Raw genomic sequence first — 25,063 nt, forward strand, 5'->3', positions numbered from 1 at the left:
TATTAGCGAGGTGATCTCAAATATTAGCCCAATTATTCTCTCCTGAGCTTGACTCACACACACACACACATATACATACAGGGATGCCCCCAACACTTGGTCAGACATGAGCTTTCCCTCCTAAGCTTCAAGATTGTTAATACAGTACTCTTCCCAACTCTCAAGCACTGTTTAGCCACACTTGGCATCAATTGAACCATAGCCATGCCCTTGATTCTCCACTCTCTCTCTCTCACACACACACACATGTAAATACGTGAATTCTTCGTATTTAGCTCAACATAACATGGTCATTCGCAACACAAGCCATGCATCACATAATCAACTAGTGAAAATAGAGACTCCACCTATATCGCATACCATGGCAATAATAAAGCATCAAACTCATTTATAAACATAGAAACATGCACTCCTCATCACATTACTCAGGAATAGGCATTCCTCATAAAAAATCAAAGGAGTAGGAATTCCTCTTCAACAACATGAGTTACATAACAATAGCAATAAACACTTACATTGCATTGAAATACATAGTAACACAAGTAAGAAACTTATTTCATGAAGTAGATGGTTGGTGACTAAGAGTGGGACTTCAACTCTCCTCCCAACCATAGGTTGGTGACTGAGAGTGGGACTTCAACTCTCCTCCCAACCACAGGTTGACTTCACAATTGTCCTTTCTTACAACCAACCACCCCTGAGTTGGAGTCATAGCCTGAGGGGGTAGTTTGCTCAGGATTTCTTAGGTTTTCACTCACATATAATTAGCAGAGCCCATTTCTCAAGTGTTCTCAACATCTCCCATCTATTACACCATAGTGGATTAACCAAAACAACACAGGGGTTCACATAGAGCACATAGAGTCTTAGTTCATTCTTGGATAGATATATGTATAAATAAAAAGGAGGTTTGTTAGTTGCATTTATTCTATAGGAATAAGAGTGAATTTCTCAACGGTGCTCACACCCTCGTTCTCAGTTGCCCCCGCTCCCCCCCCAGAATACAACAATTGTTATCAACCCACTAGCTCTGGGGTGCCTCAACTTATCAATAATTTCTCAACCATCTAGTCTCCAGTGGGTTTATCAATCTTGGAAATAAGCCACAACCCAAGTGATTCTCAGTCAAGCCCCACGGTTTTCTCAACTTGGCTATCACCAGGACATCCCTACTCCATTGAACTATCTTTTGGCATCAACACATAGACATGCCTTGGCCTCAATGAGCAATACACATGCATATTACAAGATTTTGCGCAACACATGAGGTCCATGTGCATTATTATAAGCCCACATATAGATAGGAATGTGCAGGCCAAGTAAACATTCGTCCCTTCTTCTTTTCTCAATGTATAATATCCCCCTTCCTCCTCTTGCACATGAATTCCCCATTATGTTCTCCTTCTTCTTCTTTTGGTCGCTCGACTCCTCTTGCGTGTTCTTTGGCAACATGACCCACAAGGTTTTCATGTGGGCTTTTCCTTTGATCAGGAGCCCATTTCTTCCATTAACTACCTGGAACAAGGCCATCTCCTCCAATATAAATTTAGGTGGTAATTTAAATGCAAGATATGGCTTGCAAGCAACTCCACCTCTTATAGACCTCTGAATTTGTGTCCCATCTTAGTCAGTCATCACTTTTTATTATTCACATTATTTTACATTAGTTTTACAATTCATAATATTTACAAGAGGGTTGACAAAAGGGGTTGTCACAATTGTTGATGTAGTTGGTTGGTTGGTTGACTACTTGTTTGTATTTGTTTTCCATTTTCATGGCAAATAAGTTATTGTGCCAATTTTCCCCTCTTGTGATATGTGTGGAAAACAATGAAGTTGATCATTACCTTCCATTGCTAAGAAATATGTCTTGCATTAGATATGATTTTTTTATTTATTAAGAGCAACTTTTGCTATATAAATGTTAATTTATAGGAGGCTTTGTCTCCATCCTATTGTGTTCATATTTAAGAATAATTGCGTGTTCCTTTGATTTCTTAATAGGTGAGGGGTGTTTTGTTCTTTTCCAAAGGGGTGTAAATTTGCATGCATCACATACTGGCATCTAGCCAAAGTATTCTATAACCCTAGTGTCGAAAATCAAGTTGGTTTGTATATGGACTTAGTCTTTCAACTACATAGGTCATTATTGTATTTAATATTTTAAAATCAAAATGAATCTATGTTGAATTCAAGGTAACATCTAAAAATATGGAAAGTATTGTGTTCCGAACAAAACAAAATTTGAGAATATCCATACTTTAGATCATTGAAATTCTAAGTTGTGTAGAACTTGGATATTCTCTGATCAATAGAGTAAATTTATATAACATGATTGCTCTCTTATTTTTGAAGAGAGTAGCTTACAAGTTGTTGAAGCTCAATTAGGCCATTTCATTCAACAAATAAATAGGTCAAATAGGTGGGAACATTCAACTATTGCTATTTGGTTGTTCCAAGTGAAATGGAACAATTATTATTTTTCATATTCAAACAGAGACCATATTAATTGCTATAAAGGAATTCTCTTCCATAAAAAAACTCCCATGCATTTTAGCAAATTTCTCATAACATAGTGTGCTCTCTCAAGACATTTGTTTACATCCTATAAGCCGTTTTTTATAATGGAAATTGTTCAAGACATGAGATATTTATCTAACATCCTTGAAATAATTAAGCACCCTCAAAGGAAGTTAAATTCCCTCCAAACCTCCCAAAAAGGGTGTTATGATCGAGAAAGGGTAGGGGCCAAGGTTCCACCCTTCCCCACTAAACCACATGGCTAGGGGATGTGGCAAAACTGAGCCCAACACGGCCCCATAAGGGCTCAGTTTATGTTATATGCCATTGGCATGGGAACTTCACACTCCACCATCCTGCATCCAGTACAGGCTTTAATGCAACCACAATCTCAAATTTTGCATGGACTCCAGACATATAATTTGATTCTCACACTCAATGTACAGACCCACCCACCCAATGTGATTGATTCTTTGTAGTAGCTCATAATGGAGATTTTAATTATCTTTCAAGTGGAGGTCACTCAAAATCGATTGCAGTCAATGATCAAATTCGAAGGGTTGCCCTTCATTTCATTTGGAAGGGTATATATTCATTTAACCCTTCAAAGATGAAAGGTTATAAAAGAAGTTGCACTTCTACTGATAGGTGTATATTAAATAATATCTTTTTAAAAAAAATCCAAAATGAAATAGTGTCCTTCTAAACTTTTAAAATTTTAAAAATTTAAAGAGTAGTTATAGTTCCCTGATGGGGGTGATGAATCAAACGCACAAGGCAATTCATGGACGATGAAAGTCACCACTTGGCTACAAGTTCGAGCACTGACCTCCCCATCCTCTCACATTAACCTCTGTATGAGAGGAGTTAAGGTGGTCCGTGGGAAATCTCAATCAGCCTCGACTCGAGCAGGAGGCGATGTTCAACGACAACATATGGCAGGTGGTGGATGTATTTGGGCTTGGTCCCGACTCATTCTTTGTTATGGGTATTCTGTGAGCAGGAATAGGAAAAAACGAAGGTTTATTGTGTGGGAAAGGTGGCGACACCACCGCTAGCGCTCCCTCCCTGGTTTTGGGCTCTATGTAGTGGAAGCTTTCTTCTTTGGTGTGTGACATTCCACACCTTCGTGCGCGAGCGGACCCTGGCCTCTAGAGTTTGAGGTTATACAGTGGTTTTGATGCATGTGGGAGGACTCTTCTTTGTGCTTGCATGCCAATTGGTTTTCCCTCCTAAGCATCTCCTCTCCAGTATTTTCTAAAATTCAACGGTCTCTACGTCATGGGTTGTGGTGGAAAGGCTTCTAGGTATGTTGGCTTATTGTTGTCCAACGCCAACACGAGGGTGGTGGAGAGCATTCAGCTCCATCCTATTGGAAAGTTTTTGTGGGTCTGGTTGTGTGGAGCCTCGTCAGAAAGGGAAGGAAAAACTTGGGGGGTTGTCATTGCAGTCTACACCCTGGTCAATTTCTTTGCTAGGCCTCCTCAGACTAGCTTTGGTTCTGCAAGAATGCGTCAAGTTCCTCGTCTTGGACGGTCCTCCTCCCTGGTGAAGACCATCTTGGTTGGAAAAGGGGGTTGGAGGCCTCAATTAAAGGTGATGGTTATGGAAGGGAAGAAAATTGGGGCTAGTCAGGGTGGCAAGACAGCCGGTAGCTTGAGGCGAGCGATGTCAAAATTTTGCGATGGTTGGGGTCGAGGTGGCTCGGTGGTCGAGTGTGGGGGTCGCACTCTATAGCCTCAATAGTGAGGTGGGGTGAAGAGACGTGGCAACACGGGTCGACGAGGGAACACAAGGTATGTGGTGCAAGGTCCGAGGTAAGTTCATCAATGTTGTTTGGAGAATTACAGGGATCTGATTCAATGAATGCTAGATCGGCTGGAAACGACGGACTGGATCCATCAGGAAGAACACGTATAACTCATAGCTACTCTAAAAAAAATGCACTACTTTCATTGCCATGTCCGAGAACGAGTTGTGGTGGTCTGGCGCAGACAGAATTTGCTAACGGAGAAGGTGGAGAAGCTGGAGTCCTGGATGGCTCACTTCGAAGAACATGTCCAATTCTCTTTCCTCCCTCTGCCTCCTCCTAGAACAGCCCCAGAAAACCCAACTTCAATTACATCAGACGACTAGCATGGTTACAAGTGTTCTCCTAGTTTTATGTGTTTTCTGGTGCTTCTGGCCTCCTAGGTTGTGGACGGTGTCCTTAGTTTCCTTTATGTTTCTCTATCATATGTTGCTCACGGTAGTCAACAAACCTGGTCGAGGTGAGACTACCTACATTTTTCTACCGATGTACTTATTTTCTGATGAATGAATAGAATGTTGATTTACAAAAAAAAAGGAGTAGATATAGTAAAACACTATAAAATCTCAATATAACTTAGTAAATAAGGGAAAAATTAGTAAACATGTGTTTCTTCTATTCATTCGATCATCTTCAAAAGTATTTGGACTTACATCATTGAAAATATAAATCTATTTTCCCAATGGAAATGGCTTACTAGTTTTCATTTGTTCCATACATCATAATAGCATTCAAATCTACCTCATTTAGAGCATGAGGTGCACTAAGAGATAGAAACATTAACATATCTAGTGTCTCCAATGAAATCCTTGATCTATCATCATTTTTTACCCTGTTTAATTTTCAGAAGCCTCTTTCACACATTGATGTGGTTGTTGGGATAATGAGAATAGTGTGCCATAATTGCATCAAATATGGAAAGTCTTCAAACCATTTAGGTTCATCTCCACATAGGTCCCTTCATACATATGCTTTTTAGGGTATGATTTAGAAATAGTACAAATAAATTCATTCATTTCACCCAAACATCTAGTAGTATCCACAATAGATGATTCCACAATGCTACATTTTTCACATAAACAATAGATGATTCCCCAATGCTACATTTTTCACATAAACATTTCGACCATCTTTTTGTTTGACAGTCTATATCATTCACTTCTTCATAATAATGTTGAGGAGTGAAAAACTTAGCAACATTAAATACATGTAAATCTATGAATCTCATATCTAAATATTCAATCACCTTTCAACAAAACATTTTCCCAAAAGAATATAATCATCTAGTGTCCCTGATATTTTCATCTTTGGAAAAATTTTAAACCTCAATGGATGTAAATGTAAAATACTTGTGCTATCTGCAAATTCAAGAGCGAGGATGCAAAAGATTTGTTTTATTCATGAAGAAAAGAGTCGGTTGTATTTGTCTTTGCAGGTCGCAAACTACCCTTTTCAACGCTTTGTTCATTTGGCCCTCGAGGGCAAACAACATTTTGGGGACACAATGCAACTGGGATTATGGCCCAAAGACTTAGCATCCGACTCAAAATCCACTTCGAAGGTAATGGATCTACCTTGATAAATTGGTTGTGGCAGGACTGTATTACTAGGCTTTCGACCGAACGTCCTTTGACACCATATCTAATAACCGATACGATCTATAGTATTATGAGACTCTGAATCGAGGAGGAGTCGTGGATTTTAAACAAGAAAGGTTCAATCTCGTATTGAGAGTTGTTTCTTCCATCTAGACCTGAAATGATCGGAAGAAAGGTGGCGCAATCCTCAGTCGATTTGATTCACAATGGGGATCTGATCTCCAATGGCTTACTTCTTCGCCTTGTATCCTTGGATCTAGACAAATATCATTTCTTACCTCCAAATCCCACCATCCATCACTGGGTCTCCTCTCTACCTTTTATCTTCAGATCTGGACAAAATATAGATAGAAAAAGGAAAATACCATATTTTCATTAAAAAAAATTAATGGAAACACATCTCTTCGATGGATCTAGGGCTTGGATTTAGTGAAACCCCCTGAATCAAAGAATCCAAAGTGAAATGGAAATTCTGGCAACAATCCAACTTTTGTTATAGAAAGGTAAAGTGCTCTAGAATCTGTGTCACTTATAAATTACAGTGTGGCAAGGATTCTATAATATTGTTATAATATTGTTAAATCTGCGGCTACTGGGTGGAGGAACAGGTTTTAGAAAACCCATATTGGGTGGAGCAAGAGGTTGTAGAAAACCCAATACTAGTGGAGCTTAGACTATACCAGTGGAGCTCAGATTTTTAGAAACTCCAATGGATCAGTATCATATAGGGAAGTTGTTTGATCCAAAAACCTAGTGGATTAGGATCATTCAAGGATGCAATGCAAAGGAAGACATGCAACTCATTTTATTAAATTCAAAATATCACATGACTTTATATTGTTGAACATAAGGATCAAGCACCAATGATTGTAGTTAATTTTGGAGAGGTAAATGGTCTTTTCAAAATTCTCCAATCTAGAGTTGTTATTTGCAGATTTAATGGTTTCTGGCCTAAATCAGAAGACTTACATCAGTGGGTATTCTCCACCAAGACTCCCAATTGTACAATTTGAAACACAGAAAGATCTAGAATTCACTCTGAATGAGGGGCCATGATTTTGGGGCAGAGCAAGTCTCTTCATAACTCCATGGTGGAGTTCAATGATAACACAATGGTAGTGTCAAAAATTTAGATATGGGTGAGACTACACAACCTGCCCCTTCCTTTCTCGCACCACCAAGTATTAGAAGGCACTGGAAACACACTTAGAAAATTCATACTCTATACTCTATGTCGAGGTAGATCTCAGTAAAGGTCTACCTTATCGCATTTCCTTGACTCATAATAATAAAGGTCTACCTTATCGCATTTCCCTAACTCATAATAGTTTTCAGTCGACCCTACCCTTAGATTTTGAAAACACACCAATCAGGGGTCATATCTATACACATGTCCACAAGCTAAGAAAGTTACAAAAGGGAAAAAGAGACGTCTCAAAAGCCAAAAGGAACCAAATGGATGATAAGTACTAGAACCTCACCTTTAAGAAGAATAAGAAGAAATGATGGAGAACTTGAACCCTTCAAACATGGATGTACAGAGTCAACAAGGAACACAACACAATTGGGCAGGGGAGATGAGAAATAATATGGCTCTGAAAGTATCTCTGAGAAAGGAACCTTACAAAACAAGGAAATACACAAGCTTCAGGGTGTGTGTGGCACAAAGAGAACACATACTTCTAAGAGTTCAGACTCAGATAAAGAAAAAGAAAACAAACAAAAAAAAACTTGATGACTTTTTATGAAAATACCCCACTTTTATATATGTTTTACAAAAAAAAATATTTTTTATTTCTAATTCACAAATCTAAAAGCTTAGAAAGAAAGAAAGAAAGAAAGAATTATTTTAACGTCCACGAGGCTAAAGATAGCCTATGGGACAGATTGCTTCTTCATCTACTTCTGTGAAGCTTCAAAATAAATGCTCCTAGCTTCTCGACAAACCCCTCGCTAAATAGATTATCCCAAGAGCTAGTTGCCAACATATATGCATAACTTTCCCTATTGTCTTTGAAGGCCTCACATTCTAAAATGAAATGTTTTTTTGTTTCCACTTTTCCGAAAGAACAAAAAATGCATACTCTTTCCTCCCACACTTCCTTTGGCCTTTTCTAGCGCCCTGTTTCACAAGGGAGTTGATGAGAATTAGTCCTTAACTAAGCAATAAGAATTTTGGCTCTCCAAGAGATATTGGCCTCTATGTATGTTTTTGGTTGATGACTATGAGTGGGATTAAACACTTCAATATAGTAATTTTTCTTTCTTCCTAGCTCCTTATCCCAAATACACTTCTGGAACTTTTCCATAACAAAAGCTTTTATCTCTTTATTGTTTATGAGACACGCGTTCAAGCAAATACTCCATTTACTAAACCATTTGTTATTTTGTTGCATCCAAACTTTTTTGCTCTTGCACAATCTATCATTAAGGACAACCTTAGGTCATCTACCCTCTTCCATTTGCTCAAATTTTTTTAAATGCCTTATAACTTGCACCATAACAATTTGTAGCTAATCTAACTTTTAATGCGCACACACAATTTATATAGGAGTCGTCTACTGAGGCGGAGGAATTGCCCGAAAGGTCAAAAGTGGCGGAAATCCGCGGAAAAAATTTCAAAAAATCTTGTAGAGGCAGTGTTTGAATCATGTTTTTGATGGGGGAAATGGATTTAGCACCATCAAAAACGTCTAGGACACTTAAAATTTTGATGTTTAACAACTATAACTTGGATTTACAAAAATCCTTGCCGGATTTTCTCTAAATATGACTGGAATTTCCATAACTTTCCGAGCAATTCCTTTGACCAATTAGACTACGGCATTTATATATCTACATAATATAATTTTATCATCCAATAAATAAAATTATGATTTTTCCCTTAGAAAAATAAATAAATAAATATCTTCACTTGAGTTATTATTTAGCATTGAGTGTATCTATCCTAAGTTCCTCGTACATTTATAAATAAAAACACAACGAAAATGAATAGGGGCACACTATTGGCCTATTTTATTGATAACCGATAAATCGATATCTCATTGTTGTAAGTGTGAACCTTTGAAAGTATCATTCTCATTAAATATATTCTCATAACGCGTTCTTTTGCAACTCTTCTATTACCATAAGACCGTGGCTAATCAATAATTTGCTTGTAATGTAACAAACAAGTCGTACACAACGAGGGAAATTAGTGTAGATGCATTAACACAATGGGGAGAGGAGGATTGGTGAGATTATTTCTTTCGAGGATGAGAGTTACAAAGGTATTTTTGGGTTTATTCTTAGTACTTAGCAAAAGGTTACGAAGGTTTTTTTTTGGGTTTATTCTTAGTACTTAGCAAAAGGGACACTAGTTGAAATGGGTGCGGCTGTGGGAATTAATTTTTTATATAATTTGAGTTATCATAATTGTGAATTTTAATGATTAAAGATTTTTTTTTTTTAAAGAGGTTTTAAAAATATAAATTTTATTTTTATATTCTAGCATAATTTTAAATTTTATAATTAAATTTATTAAAATTAAAAAAAAAAAAAATTGAGTCATAGAATATTGAATTGAAAATAAAAATAAAAATATAATTTTATAAGTTATTTTAATTTTTTTGGAAAATAATATTGTCATTTAAGACATTATAGAAAGGTAATATTTCAAATTTTAACCCTATATTTTAAGTTTAGTGATTGTAGAAATATTATTTTTGTAATAAAATAAAATAGAGTTCCTTTTTATAAATGAAATAATAAAAAATTATAATAAAATTTATTTTTTTAAATAATATTTTATTAAATTATTTAAGATTAAATCCACATTTTTTATTATTAAAGTTTATAATGGTGAACATATTAAACCTTATTCTAGATTTGAAAACGTTTAACCTTTTAAGAATAAATGTATATTCTTAACTGTTAAACCCAATATATGTATGTATGTGTGAATTTCAAATCTTTCCAAATCTTACACCTAGTTCCAAATTCTCTCATAATTAAATCAATTCTCTATCCTCTCCACCTTTTTAGATGATTGTCATTGTATTATCAATTTTCTTTTACATTTAAATTGAAATTAATTTTTACTAAGGATTATTTTAATTGAAACAATGAATATTGATGTTTTAATAAAAAGATAGTATAGAAAGATTAATAATGTAATGATTAAAGTGTAAAGACTACTCCAAGTGTTTACACAAAACAATGTTGAGTGAAAATATCACTCATAAACTAAACTAATTTGAATGAATCACAGGAATAATATTAAAATGAATAATATTTATTTGAAAAAGTTACAGAAATAATATTAAAATAAGTAATATTTATTTGAAAAACTTTAAATATAAAAACTAAATTTAAATTTTTTGAACCAATAATAGACGTTTTAAAGAAAAATTGTCAAATATAAATATACATGTAATACTTGGCCACAAACAAAAATAAATAGAATAAAGCCATAAAAGTTTAATGTTAAATTTATGTGCCACAAACAAAAATAAAAAGAATAAAGCCATAAAAGTTTAATGTTAAATTTATGTGTAACTAATTCATTTTCTTTTGGACTTTTCATTCATTTCCTTACCAAGAAAAAGGTTTAATTTCTATGTCAAGCTTCTCACAATGCAGAAGGTAAAGTGTGTTTTTTTGTCATATAACTTTTTCCATGAAACTCTAAGTTTATATCTAATAATTATGTACATTTCATTCATTTCTTTCCCAATGAAAAAGTATCAAATGGTATCATGTTTCTCACCTTGCAAAAGGTAAAGGTTAATTATTTTAATTAATTTAATTTATAATATTAAATAATTGTGTGTAATTATAAATAATTTAAATTATGTAATATATATTATTTAGTATATCAATTCATGTGAAATTAACTCAATCTTAATTTTTTAAACCTATTACTTTGTAATCATTATTATAAAATTTATTTCTTTGGGTTATATGCCACTTTTATATAAAAGGTTTAATTATAGGTAACAATTAAAATTAATATTAATATTAATATTAATATATAAGTTTAATCTATCAAACATATTTTTTTATAATTTTTATCATAAAATGAATTTGTTAAATTTATTTATTTTAAATATCTATAATTATTTATTAAAATATTTTTATTATTATAGGAAAGTAGTTTTGTTGTTGATTTCACTCATTAATATGGTGATTAGAGGGTTGTCTAATGATCCATAATTGATGTGGTAGTTGGCATATAACAAATCAATGCTTAAAGAGGTCTTCACCCTCATTGTATGGAAATATGATGTGGCACCATGATACACCTTGTGACACAAGAATAAAGCAAAGTTGTCCATAGTTAAGTTTACAACCTAGTCAGAGGGTTTCTTCACTACATTTATGTTGTGGTATTTTTATGTGTAGAAATTAGGTTGTAGATTTGTAATTGCTCATGAAGTTTTAATCAAAATCACAAGACAAAAACCTACTCTACTACTCTGTGGACATTAATTCACAATTTAGAACAAAAATATCAGACATGCAAGAAGAATAACACACATGCAACAAGTATTTTTATCTGGGGAAAGTAATCTGCTAAAAACCTCAATGCATGCTTGCATTAATTGAATGAATAGAGATGCATTACAATTTCTTTGCTCAACTAAGCTCGCCCTGCAAGTGAACAACTTATCTCTCTGCTCATTGAATGCCTCTGACCTAAACTTAGTCAAATTTTGCCTCGAATTGAGCTCCTATTTCATTGTGCTATTCCTTGAGGAACTAGCCCCTATTATTTAGGAAATTCCTCTAATTGAATTGTGCAATTCCTTAGGCTGATCATCTGACTACATGCAACACCTGTATACTCAAGACTAGTCTATAACATATGTTACACTGCCTTGGAATCTCCACCTCAACTAGGTAAATCAAATTCTCTGCATGCACTAGTTATTTTGGGTTGATTGATTAGTTAGTTGGATTATCACTGAGTTTGACTGAAGTCCCATTGCTTAACTGACCTTCCACTAGTTCCTCCAAAAGTTGGAACTAATTTAACTGAAAACAACCTGAGATAATTGACCTTGATTACTACAAATTAGCAATCACACATGCAGAACTGAAATCTAACTCTTTCAACTCGAATTTACTGACTAAACTGGGTGACACAAACCATGCCACACAAGTTAACATCATCCAAGTTGTCTATTGATGTGGAAATTCTAATTTTCTCAATTTAATTAAGGCAAAATCAAATTGAGAATTTTTTGCTGCAATTTTCGACATTATGTGATGAGGGACAATACATGTAAAGAGTCTACTTTCCTTGTAGAATTTATGTTCTAAATTTAACATGGTATTAAGACTATAGCACCAAGTCTCCTCTACTTCTAACCATTGTTCACTCAAGCTTGCTACAAAGCTCTATGGTTTCATCCATCTTAAGAGGAAGTGAACCATTGCATGAAGCTCCTAAAGTCTTTGATTTGAGTTTGGTTTCAACATTTTATTTTGGTCAAGTTTGTTTCACCGCAGTGCTTTGAACTTGTTTTCTACACATGATTAAGCATTGGTTATTGTTGATATTTCTTTTGGATCAAATTTTGTGGGATTTTTGGTTCTCTTGAGCTAAGGATTTTTTGTTCCTTTGAGTTTGTGGCACATTTTGGTCCTTTTCCTATTGTTTTTGGCCTCCTTATAATACTAAAAATAGAGTTAGCCTTGAGACACTTGCTCAAAATGAATATGTGATGCATTTGAACAACATAGCTTGATGTTAGCATTTTCAATGTGTTTTTGGACACGTGTCTAGTTCCTTTATATTTCTCAATAACAATCATATTTTCCTCCCATATCTACTAAATTTTCCATAAAATTGTAGATATCTATATGGATTGAGCTCCACATCTCAATGTTTAAGAAGTGTATTTTTACCCTTCAACATGGTCTTCTTGCAACATTTTCTAGTTTTTTCGTCAACCTTCATTTCTTCTCCAACAATGATATTTCACACAACACTTTAACAACCTATCTTGATTTGTGCCTTCGATGTAGCAAAATTGCTTCAGTGTTGTGGCCTCATCTATGCTCTAATGGACTTGGAAATTTGTGAATCTTGATGTTGTTACAACAACAACATGGGGCGAGGATATTGGGTTCAACAGAGAGTCCGAGTGGCATGTCCATAAGCTAGGATATAGCAGGAGTTCCTAGTAAAACTGACATGGCCAAAATGTATTTTCTTAGGGGTGCTTGTATGTGCATTTTCTAAGGAATCTCATAGAAGCAAACCTCTCTATTGTGTATATTTCTTTCCTTAGCATGGTTTTGTGAGAGCCTTTTATGGAAGCATGCAACATAAATTTATTTCATTATTTTAATCATATCTTATTCAACTTCAATGTAGTTTGGTCTTTTGCAAGAGTTGGCCTTTATAGATTGTTATTTTAGCTTGAAGCCACCATGCATGTGCATCAATTTAGGTAACATGTGCACAATTTATGTGTGTCGCTTCCAACACAAATTCCTTATTTATGTTGGACTGAATTTCATTTTTCAATGCGAGCAATCTTGCTTGACGACACTCGAGATTTTTTTAATAGCAGTGTCTTTGCATTTTTTTGGCATGTTCATAGGGGTTTGTCCAAAACTTGGAAAACGCCATATCATTGGTATCTTCCAAGAAATTTTTTAGAGAAGGCATAGCTTTAGATTATTTATGGATTTCTCTAGGCTCCATGATGATTAAGAGTTCCTAATAATCCCTAGAGGCATGGAGATTATGCCCCTCGAACTATGATCCATTGAACTATGGGGAGTATGTAAATTATGCAATATTTATTACTTCAAACTTTATTGGAAAGACATTGATTTTTATAAAGGATACCATATCCTATTTATAAAGTCTATTTTCCCTAGTGATTGAATGAAAAATAATTAACTTTCAATATAATGAATCAAATCCTTTGGATGGTTATATGTTTTTTTTTCTTGAAGTGGGAATTTTCTTTATAAGGTTAGTTTAAAAAAAGGAGAACTTTTCACAAGAGCCCTTGCAATTTTTTTGTCTTAGCCGAATATTTTGCAATCCTTTTCCCATCATATTGAAGATTGTAGAATCTTCAAGCCCCTATTGTAAGGACATTGGATGTGGCAGTAGAATACACCATGTGACACAAGAAAACACCAATTTTGTCTAGAGTAATGTTTTTCACCCCATGAGGGTTTCTCCACTATAATTCTTGTGCCATGTTTTTGTGTGATGATGCGCAATAAGTGTAAGAAATCTAGTTTATTTTCTTTGATGATTGAGGTGATTTTGTTAATATTTTTGAACACTTGCATGCAATGTCGGAAAAGCTCTTTCAACTTCAACCCACACTTTGTTATATTTTATATAATTCTTGTGCCATGTTTTTGTGTGATGATGCGCAATAAGTGTAAGAAATCTAGTTTATTTGCTTTGATGATTGAGGTGATTTTGTTAATATTTTTGAACACTTGCATGTAATGTCGGCAAATCTCTTTCAACTTCAACCAACACTTTGTTATATTTTATATCATTCTTCTATACTATTCTTTGACAACACTAAGGGACGTGATCTCTTTATTAAGTGCATGTGCCTTTGCTCATTTATGGAAACTCTTATCTACTTCCAATATTTGAAGAGGTATGTGTGAAGGATTTTTTATTTCTTAGAGGATGTTATTTTGAAGGACTGTCTATTGCAAATTTGTTTGCACCTCATCAAGGTCATCAAGGTCATGGTATTATTATTAGTGTGGGATATTATTGTATTCCCTGCCAATTAAACATAAAGGGAGTGGTGAGGGATGCATTAATGTTTATTTTTCCAAATTTAAGGATACTTTATTGCAAGTTTGTTTGCAACTCCTTGTGGTCATGTTAATGTTGTTATGATTAGTCATTATTATGTTCCCTACCAATTAAATAGTGAAAGGGGGGTGGGGGGGAGGGTCATAATATTTGTTTGGCCAAATTATTTTAGACTATGTCTTTTCAAAGTGCAACTTACTTGGTCAAATATTTTTAAGCTAACTTTCCTTATTTGTGCACCCAAGTCAATCCTAAAGTGGAGTGTTGAAGATATGTTGATTGATGTTGACTTACTGGACATCATGTGCCATTGATATAATATATAAAAGCCTATAATTAATTTGGTAGTTAAAAGATGTCATTGGTGGTCCTTTGTTAATGTGGTGGATAGAGGGTGGCCTAGTCATTTGGGATTAATGGGGTGATTAGCCCAAAGCTAACTAAGATTTGAATAAATACTTAACACAAGTACAACATGGTAGATTTTTATGCAAGTGATTTTTCCACCAATAGGGATCTATTAGTAAATTTACATCTAATTAATTTTTATTTCGAGATTTATTCAATTCCACCTTCTTCTTCATTTTTCTCGAGGAAAAAACGTAATTTTAATTAATAAGGAAAATTACATGTTGTAGATGCCATAGGCATATGCATAGCGAGCGACCGTAGTCATCTAGTATCAGTAAAGATCTGTATGAGTCTGTACAATAAACCCAGTGGAGGGTATACTTTCTTGTATATGAAAATATATACATATATGTTGCAAATTTCAAAAATTTATCAAAATATCACCCTCGGTGATTTACTATTCAGTTGACAATAGATAAAAAACTATAAATAAGTTAGGGCCCATCAGCCCTCTGCAAGTCCTGATCAATGTATGGCCTGTGGTAGAACTGGTAGATCTGCTCCTGTCTATGCTCACGGATCAACCATTCCCCTCTGGGATGGTGAGTTGCCTCTTTAGAAAGCTGATCCGCAAGTTGGTTGTGCTCCCTGTAGATATGAGAACATGAAATCTGATCAAAAAGAGTTTTTAAATACAATGCATCATCCAATATGGTCCTGAGTGTGTGAGCATGGCATGTAGAAATGCAGTTGAACCAATTAATGACAATCTTAGAGTCCCCAAAAACTTGTAAATGTCGGCAATTTTTGTTTAATGCAAAGTATAAAAGATGACGAAGCGATAGGAGCTCCGCAAAATTATTTGTGCCAGCACCCAAACCCATGCAGATATGATATATATGTGTCTCAGATAAGTATAGTATTATGCCACCGCCACACCCCTGGTCTTGGGCAGAACCGTCAAAGTAGACCCATGGATGAGCTTTATCTATAACCTCCGGCGTGATAGTACGAATCGAGGCAACCTGTTCATCATATGGTATTTCATTGTAACTATTGCATATAATTGGGATAATGAGGGGCCAACGAATTTTCTTGCCGAGAAATATGTTGTTGTTCCTGCACATCCATATGTTCCAGCACATGATTAAAGGGAGATTTCAGGCTTTTAAATTGGGGGCTTTAGTCCACCAGCTGTTCTAGGCATTCGATATACTATCACCTTCCCAATGCTGAGTTATGTTTAGCATATGCAGCACCTGTTCCCAGATCTGTTGAGTTGTGGTGCAAGATAGGAACAGGTGGTAGTTTGATTCCTCCTCCCTACGACATAGTACACACCAGGAAGGGCCTTGGAAGGAGTGTTTTCTAAGATTTGTTCCAGATGGGGTCTTGTCCATGATAATGTTCCACATCAAGAGACGTGTGCGAGGCGGGCCAATCAGCTTCCATAACCAGCACCACCAGCTTTCCAATGAGTTGGGCGTATGGTGAGCATGTATAATAGGATAACCCTCCTTTGGTGTATAGGTCCCCTTTTGTGCAAGAGGCCATATCAGTTCATCTTCATCATCCCTGAGTCTCACATGGGAGTCTTACTTGCCTCTGTGTGACATCGCAGTCAAGCCATTACCTTACGACCCACTGTTGGGACTCCTACACAAAATGGTCTAAGGTCTAATTGGGACTTCTTATCGGGGAGATCCACTTGACATGTTGGCGGGTCCAACACCGTCAACACCTTTGTAGCTGAAAATAATCTTTAGGGGGTCCATTTGTCAAAACAACAAAATATATTGATGGAAGACAACCCATGATCCAATTGATTGTGTGCAAATGCATTCCTACTTGCATCAACAGATTGAATAGACTATACCATCCGATCCCCAATTTTCAATTCTGATCAAATGCACTATGGAAAGGATTTGACCATAAATTGATCGAGCTTTCAAACTTTTTCAATTTGATATTTGAGTGTGAGAGGAGAGGGAAATTTGTTTCTTTTTTTTCCAGTCCAGATGATGAAAAATCATCATATGTCACAGGTATAGTTGGTATCGACCCGACTTTATGCTTATAGTTAGGGATTATACGAAGGGGTAGAATAGAAGTTGTCCCCGGGAGAGATGGCCGAGTGGTTAATGGCTCCGGTCTTGAAAACCGGTATAGATAAAAAAAACTATCGAGGGTTCGAATCCCTCTCTCTCCTTTTGTTTTTCAACAATTGCATTTACCGGTCCAATAAAAAAAAAAAAAGAGAATAGCTCGGCTGTATATAGCCGAGCTACAAGGATCCAGTTGGAAAAAGAGTATTTGAAAAGACTCCTATCCCGCCGATATGGGAGATAGATGTAATGAAATTGAATCGATTTTTCTTCCATCTGGTTTGATCTATTGTTTCAGTTAAGAGGAGTCATGGAAAGGACAGGTTCGAAATCACGATCAATCCCTTTCTCAAATCCTGCTGCAGCTGCACGAGCCCTTCCCGCATGCCACAAATGACCTACGAAGAAGAAAAATCCTAGAACGAAATGGGAGGTGGATAACCAACTTCGGGGAGAGACATAATTCACCGCATTGATTTCGGTAGCTACACCACCCACAGAATTTAAAGAACCTAAAGGAGCATGAGTCATATATTCTGTTGAACGTCGTTCCTGCCAAGGCTGTATGTCTTTTCTCAACTTGCTCAGATCCAAACCATTAGGGCCCCTTAGGGGTTCCAACCAACCTAAGGAATAACCAATTAACTTTATCATATGTTTTTTCCAAGTCAATCTCCATTACTACTATTGGAATTTTTTGAGTCTCTATAGTATGCATCCCTTCATGTTTTGTTCCCATATCATCATGAATTTGCTTATTGAAAAGCAATCCAAACTATTCATTTGAAACGTAACAAAATACCTTTAAGTCTATTAGCTATTATTTTTTAGATATTTTTGTAAGCAAGATTGTATAAATAAATATGCTTGTAATCTTGAAAGGATGAAACCTCTTGTTTCTTAAGGATTAGAGAAATAAATATATAATTTATGGCCTCTAATACCATCCTTGACTACCTAGATTCTTCAATTATACTTAACAAATAATTTTCCATCAAATCATAAAACTGAGGTACAATTCCATTGATAAACCATTAATTCTTAAGCTTTTATCATTTTTGAATGATGATAAGACATACTCAAAATATTCCTATGACTCGATCCTCTAGATCCTGGTTCATTTGATCATTTATAAGTTGAGGAAACCGAGTAAAAATTTTCACTATTTCCCTAAATTAGTACATTTAGGATCTTTACACAATGTTTTGAAGTTCTCCTTTCCTAGTTCTACAATTTCCTTAAAATATTTAGCCTTAGTTTCATTAGCCTTATTAGTTTCCCAAATAGTATCTATAATTCTTTTATGGTTTGCAAACTTGTGGAAGAATTTTGTATTGATATCACCTCTAGTGAACCAAATGGCTCTAATCTTGAGTCTCCACTATGTTTCCTCCTTATTTAGTAATGACATTTTACTTTCTAGTCACTTAAAATCTTAGGTTTCCTCCTTTGAAAAGGCTCTAGCTTAATTGTTTTCAAAAAGGCATGTAATGACTTCCTCCACCTTCTTTAATTCTTTTTGTGGTTTCATGGCATCAATTTTAGCCATTCTCACAACTAGTTTAACCTTAATTAGATTATTTGCAAACAACTTCATTGTTGTATCCTCAGTTTCATTATCAAAAGGCTTCTAACTTATTTTTACAAATTGCCTTAAATCTTCTTCTGGTAACCAAGAATGGATAAATTTAAAGGGAATAAGGGGTCTCTAATGAAAAAAATCAATTTGAATAAGGATAGGCCAAAATGTTCTGCCAGCGACAAGGGGATCTCCCCGGTGCAAGGTCTCAATTAGACCCTACACAGTTTAGAATAGGAGTCCCATCTGGTATATTGGCAAGACTTCCATCTTGTTTTCTTTAGGATATTCTTTGGACTAAATGAGCAACACAAAGAAAACTAATACAACTTTTGATAAACACAATTTAAATAACTTTGTGAAATACTTTACAAATAATGTGCACAGAACACTGCCACAATTAGGATAAATGACATGAACCTTTAAAAGAAGGATGTTAACATACTTTGATATAGATACATGTCAAAGAAAAACCTTGTAGATTAAGGAAAGACCTCTTGGGCCTTCAAAACCCTTACCTAAATCGTAAGTCTTGTAACAAATAAGTCCAAAATTGGTGAATTTCGTCATAGTGCAAAGGAAGTTGCAGAGCTCATCAGAGAGTGAGAGAAGGACTGCAAACTAAACGTTGGCAGTGAGGTAGGGATTGGATAGCTTCCATAACTACCCCCATCCCCTCCCCACCGTCGATTTGGAACCCTAACCCTTGATGCAACGGATTAGTGATACCTCACATGTCTGAGGGTAGCATGATGTGATGGATAGGAGAGTTGAGGCACCAACTCGCATTTTTAGAGGGTTCAACTGTTAGGAATTGTAGCAAGAAAGGCTCAATTTGACTTGTGCCTTAGTAAAATTGAGTAATTCAATTTTCCACATCAATAGGATGACTTGGATGGTAGTTAACTTGTGTGACATGGCCTTCTCTCCAAGTTAGATCAGTTGATTCAAGTTTGTAGGCTTGGAGTAGAGTAGTGCATGTAGTGATTGCTAAAATTTAGCAATATAGTTCAATTACTTTCAGTTGAACTCGGTTAATTGAGCTCAGCTCATTAATTGAGTTAGTTGAGTGGTATAACTATTGTTAATCATCAATTGTATACTAGTTGAGGGTACAAGCTTGGTAATTAACCAGGTGATCAATTCCTTGGGAATTGCGTAAGGAATAGGGAATTCCCCTATTATTTAGGAGATCAATTTCACTTGAATTACGCAAGGAAATAGGAGGAAGTTGCAGGCTTGAATTGGCTGTGTTGGTCAGAGCAAGTCAGTGAGTAGGAGAACGGGTTTATAGTGCAGGGTGTGCTTCAGAGTTGAAGCAAGACATTGTAATAATTTATTATTCTCATCTAATTAATGAAAAACATCGGAGGGGTTTTTCCTAGTTGGGTTCACCCTATAAATCATTGTATTCTTGTGGTTTTGATGGTTGCATGTCATTGCATGTGTTTCTAAATTATGATTTCCGTTCAGCGAAATTGTAGAGGAAATTTGTAATCTCATGTTTTCAATTGGAATTCATCAGTGGTAGCCAATTTATATTAATTTCTACATGGTATCAGAGCTTCAAAACACAATAGAAACCAATTAATAGATCTTCTCCTTCAAAAATTTCGATTTATAAATCCAGTGAAGCAATTTTTCTTTATGTGTAGGAAAATGTCTTTCAATGGATTGAGATTGGAGTATGCCCTAGAGGGAACCTTGAATTTCATAGCTTGGAAGGACAGGATGGAAGTTGTACTTTATGATGATGGAGTGTTTGAATACACCAAAACTGACATTCCAAAACCAACAGTATTGGATGCACATCAGTTAGCCCAATGGAAGAAGGATACTGCAAAAGCCAATAGGATCATCCTGGAGAGTGTGAGATACCAGAGAGTCTCGAATTTACATGGCAAAGAAACTCCATTTACAATGTGGAAGACCCTCACTAAGTTATTCGAAAATGGAAATGATGTCAGGAAATTAGCATTAAGGGACAAATTCAGAAACATTTGAATGCAGAAAAATAAAAGTATTCCACATTACCTCTCCAGATTCACTCAGGTTTGAGACAAACTTGGAGGAGTGGGAGAAAATGTATCATCTTCTGAGTTAGTGAGCCTAGCTCTCCTAGGCCTTTTAAAATCCTAGCGCAATCACCACGACGCTATAAATGGAACAAACACATTACCAAATTGGGAGAGACTTTGGTCTGATTTGGTGCAAGAAGAAATTCAAAGGAACACTAGAGATGGAGTAACATCCAAAGCTGAGGAGGAAGATAATTTTTCCTTGGTTGGGAAGGGAAAGAAGGCCCAAAGCAAACCAATCTCCAACCAGAACAATGGTAAGAAGAAGGATTTGAGCAAGATAAAATGTTTTCACTGCCACGAATATGGGCACTATGCAACAAAGTGTCCACACAAGAAGTCTAACAAGAAGCCTTCAGGAGGAGCAGGAGGTGAAGAACTTGCCTCATAATTTGAATTAGACTTCACCCTAATTGCATGCATGGAAAACATTGTAATGGGGAGTGTGTGGTACCTAGATTCAGGTGCCTCGTTCCATATGACAAGATGCAAAGAATTCTTCAGTAGCCTAGAGGAGAAGGATCTCCATATGCACATAGAACTTGGGGATGATGGGAGCTACAGTAATAAATGAATTGGAATTGTATGTCATCTTCATCTGAAAGACGTTATGTATGTACCAGGGCTGAAGAAGAATTTGATCATTGTGTTTGTATTGGAGGATAGAGGCTATGATGTTGTTTTCAGTAAGGGGAAAGCCTTTTTGAGACATGTAGCTACTGGGCAAGTGAAACATATTGGAGTTAGAGTGAAAAATATCTACAAACTTGAGGTGGAAGCTTGTGTTGCATTGAATAGTAACGTAGAAAATGTGCAGAGTCAAGATGTTGGAGAACTCTGGCACAGGCGCATGGGAAACTTACACCATGGGACCTTAAAAATCATGCAACAGATTACCACTGGTCTCTCGAAATGTACCCTTGACCAACATGATGTCTGCAAGGGATGCACATTGGGGAAGTATGTCAAATCCCCCTTCTAGGGCTGAGATAACAGAGCTGGAACAATCTTGGAGTGAGTCCACTTGATGTATGTAATTTTTGTTTATGGCTTTTTTAGAAAATGTTGGATTTTCTTCATGAGGAAAAAGGATGAAGTGTTTTCAAAATTTATTCTATTCAAAGCATTGGTTGAAAAGAATACTAGTCATAAATTGAAATCCCTAAGAAGTGACAATGGAGGAGAATTTTTTTCTAATGCCTTCAAGGAATTTTGTGCAAAGAAGGGTATTAGAAGAGAAATGATAGCACCCCATAACCCACAAAAAAATAGGGTGGCTGAAAGGAATAACACAAGCATAGTGGGAACAGCAAGAGCCATGTTGCATGTTCAAGGGTTTCCATTACATATATGGGAAGAAGCATGCAACACCGTAGTTTATTTGCAGAACAGGAGCCCTCACAAAATACTTGGCATGATCACACTCGAAGAAGATTTCTCTGGGAGAAAGCCAAATGTATCTCATTTTCAAATTTTTGGAGCTACTGTGTATTGTCATGTCTCCAAGGATAGCAAGAAGAAATTGGATCCTACAACTGAGATGGGAGTCTTTGTAGGATACACAAAGACTCCACATAACTATTAGGTATATTTTCCCTCACTCAGGGTGACAGTAGTGAGGAGAGATGTCAAATTTGATGAGGATAAGGCTATGAGATGCTCTCTAGAGCGAGAGTTGAGTATCCCACGGGAGGAGGTGCTTCTATTTCCTAAGGAGGAGCCTCATACAAAGCTTCAAGATGTTGTGAAGCAGCCACAAGTGGAGGAGTAGACAAGAGGCTGAGTGGAAGAACCCACTCAACCAGAATCTTTCAGAGAGGGGAGGAACAGAACCAGAGAGGATGACAAGTTGGTGCAGGATGCACGGTAGCATGTGGGAGCTCCTATATCCTTTCGCAAGAAGAGGAGGTCACTAGACAGATACACTAGATATATGGCTCTCATGACATAACTCATTGAGTCATAGCCTTCTTCATTTGAGGAAGAAGTTTCTCAACTAGTGTGGGTTGATTCCATGTTGGAGGAGTATGACTCCATCATGAAGAACATTGTATGGGAGGTGATGCCAAGACCAGAGAACACGTTAGTGGTTGATTCCAGATGGATTTACAAAATGACGCATGCAGCGAATGGCAGTATTGAGAAGTACAAGGCTAGATTTGTGGCCAAAGGCTTCTCTCAAGTAGAGGGAGTGGACTATGAGGAAACATTTTCCCCAGTGGCAAGATATTCCTCGATCAGAACCATTCTAGCATTAGCTGCACAGATGGGGTGGAAGATCCATTAGATGGATGTGAAGACCACCTTCCTCAATGGTGTTGTTGAGGAAGAAATTTACATAGAGCAGCCAGAGGGATTTGAGACTTATGACAGGGAGACACATGTGTGTAGACTCAGGAGAGCCCTGTATGGTCTCAAGCAGGCGCCCCGAGCATGGTACACTCGGATTGACACATATCTCAGTGGATTGGGCTTCACCAAAAGTGAAGTAAATGCCAATCTCTATCACATTGTGGTAGATGACAAGTTGTTTATCTTGGTATTGTATGTTGATGACTTCATACTTTCCTCCTTTGTAAGTCTAAAGCCTTAGTTCTTCATATCAAGCCTTGAAAGTAAGAGAAAAGCCCTAAAAGTCTCTAAAACTCTGGTTCCGCACTTTCTCTTAGTCTTACCTGCGGTCCCGCACCTAATGGTCATGTTCCCTGTGCACCTGACCGCTATGTATCTATGTTATGGGTGCGGACCCCTGTAAAAGTTAAAAAGGCGTGAGTTTATTCTAAAAACTCACTTTCAATCATTTCTAGAAGCTTCTGGAAGGAATCTTGAGGTGGCAAGTTCGCTCTCTTAAGGTTCATGCATCCCATACCTTAACGAGCTAACCCCTTGATGTGAGGAGATTATCCCTTTGAAGGAGGACTCTATCCCTTCATAGGTGGACCTTTAACCTCCTCCTCTGCACTATAAAATGAAGCATTGGGCTAGTTACTTGAGAGGTTGAAAGCTGAATATTTTTAAGGTGAAATGCTGTTGGAACTCAGTCTTCTTAGTTGAGTTTTTATGAGGAGAGATTACATACCTCAGATCTCATTTGGAGGAGTGCAAGGCTTGTCAAAGTAAAGGAAATTCATGTTTCGGACCCCAGGAAGAGCTTGTTCAACATTAAGGCTGAAAAGGTTGTAAGGTTCTTCTACTTCAAAGTTAATACAAATAAGTTTGTTTTTCTCAATAAGTTGTTCATTTATGGTTTATTTTATGGATTCCTTGATCACCATAAAAGACATGATTTATGATATTTGCTATGTAGGTGCTATTTGATGTTTGCTTGTTTGTGTTTACAGGTCTTTAAAGGATAACTCTTTCGAACGATCGAGGGATGACTACAACGAACAAGCGTTGGATCTAAGGTAGGATCGTAACACCTCTATAGTCTTTATTTGTAAATTGCATATGTCTAGAGAAAGATAGATTTCTTTGTCTGTTTGTTGCTAGATTATCTTATGATACTAGGGAGATCGGTCTTGTCCGCAAGAACAATTTATCCGGCCAACACAAGGGATGAGAAGTTGATCCACTCTTGCAAGGAGGACCTTGTAAGAGAATTTGAGATGAAGGACATGGGCTTGATGCATTACTTCCTTGGGCTCGAAGTATGGCAAGGTGATGGTGAGTTGTTTGTGAGTCAAGGGAAGTATTCCTCTGAAATACTACATAGATTTTATATGCAAGACTGCAAGCCTATGGACACACCTCTATGTGCAAACTGGAGGAAGGAGAATGCATCTTATAGAGAGGCACTAGATGCTACCATCTACAGGCATCTTGTGGGATCCTTGATGTATTTGGTGAATACAAGGCCCAACATATGCTATGCAATTAATCAGTTGATTCAAGCCATGGTGAAGCCTACCAAGCTTTGTTGGAAAGAAACAAAGAATGTGTTAAGATACCTCAGAGGCACAACAAAGTATGGGTTATGGTATAGGAGGACAGAGGGAGTGAAACTCCAAGGATTCAGTGATGTAGATTGGGTAGGGAGACCATCATAAAGGAAAAGTACTTCAGGTGTTATCTCCAGTGTTGGGTCTACAACTATTTCCAGGTGTAGCAAGAAATAAAGGTTTGTGGCACTTAACTCAACAGAGGTTGAATACATGGCTACAAATCAAGCAACATGTGAGGCCATATGGATGAGGGAAACACTTGTGGGTCTTTTCAATCAGGAGAT

At 36.4% G+C, this 25,063-nt stretch overlaps 1 non-coding gene across 1 annotated transcript; it reads left to right on the top strand.

The window, feature by feature from the left end:
• The first annotated feature begins 17,193 nt into the window (after positions 1 to 17,193).
• TRNAS-UGA (transfer RNA serine (anticodon UGA)) lies at positions 17,194 to 17,282 on the top strand. The gene has a single exon. It is a non-coding gene; the product is annotated as a tRNA-Ser (tRNA).
• Positions 17,283 to 25,063: the final 7,781 nt, after the last annotated feature.

Source organism: Pinus tabuliformis, chromosome 9, assembly GCF_031772625.1.
Source record: "Pinus tabuliformis cultivar Carrire ecotype Pingquan chromosome 9, CPIR1, whole genome shotgun sequence".
Classification (NCBI taxonomy): Eukaryota; Viridiplantae; Streptophyta; class Pinopsida; order Pinales; family Pinaceae; genus Pinus; species Pinus tabuliformis.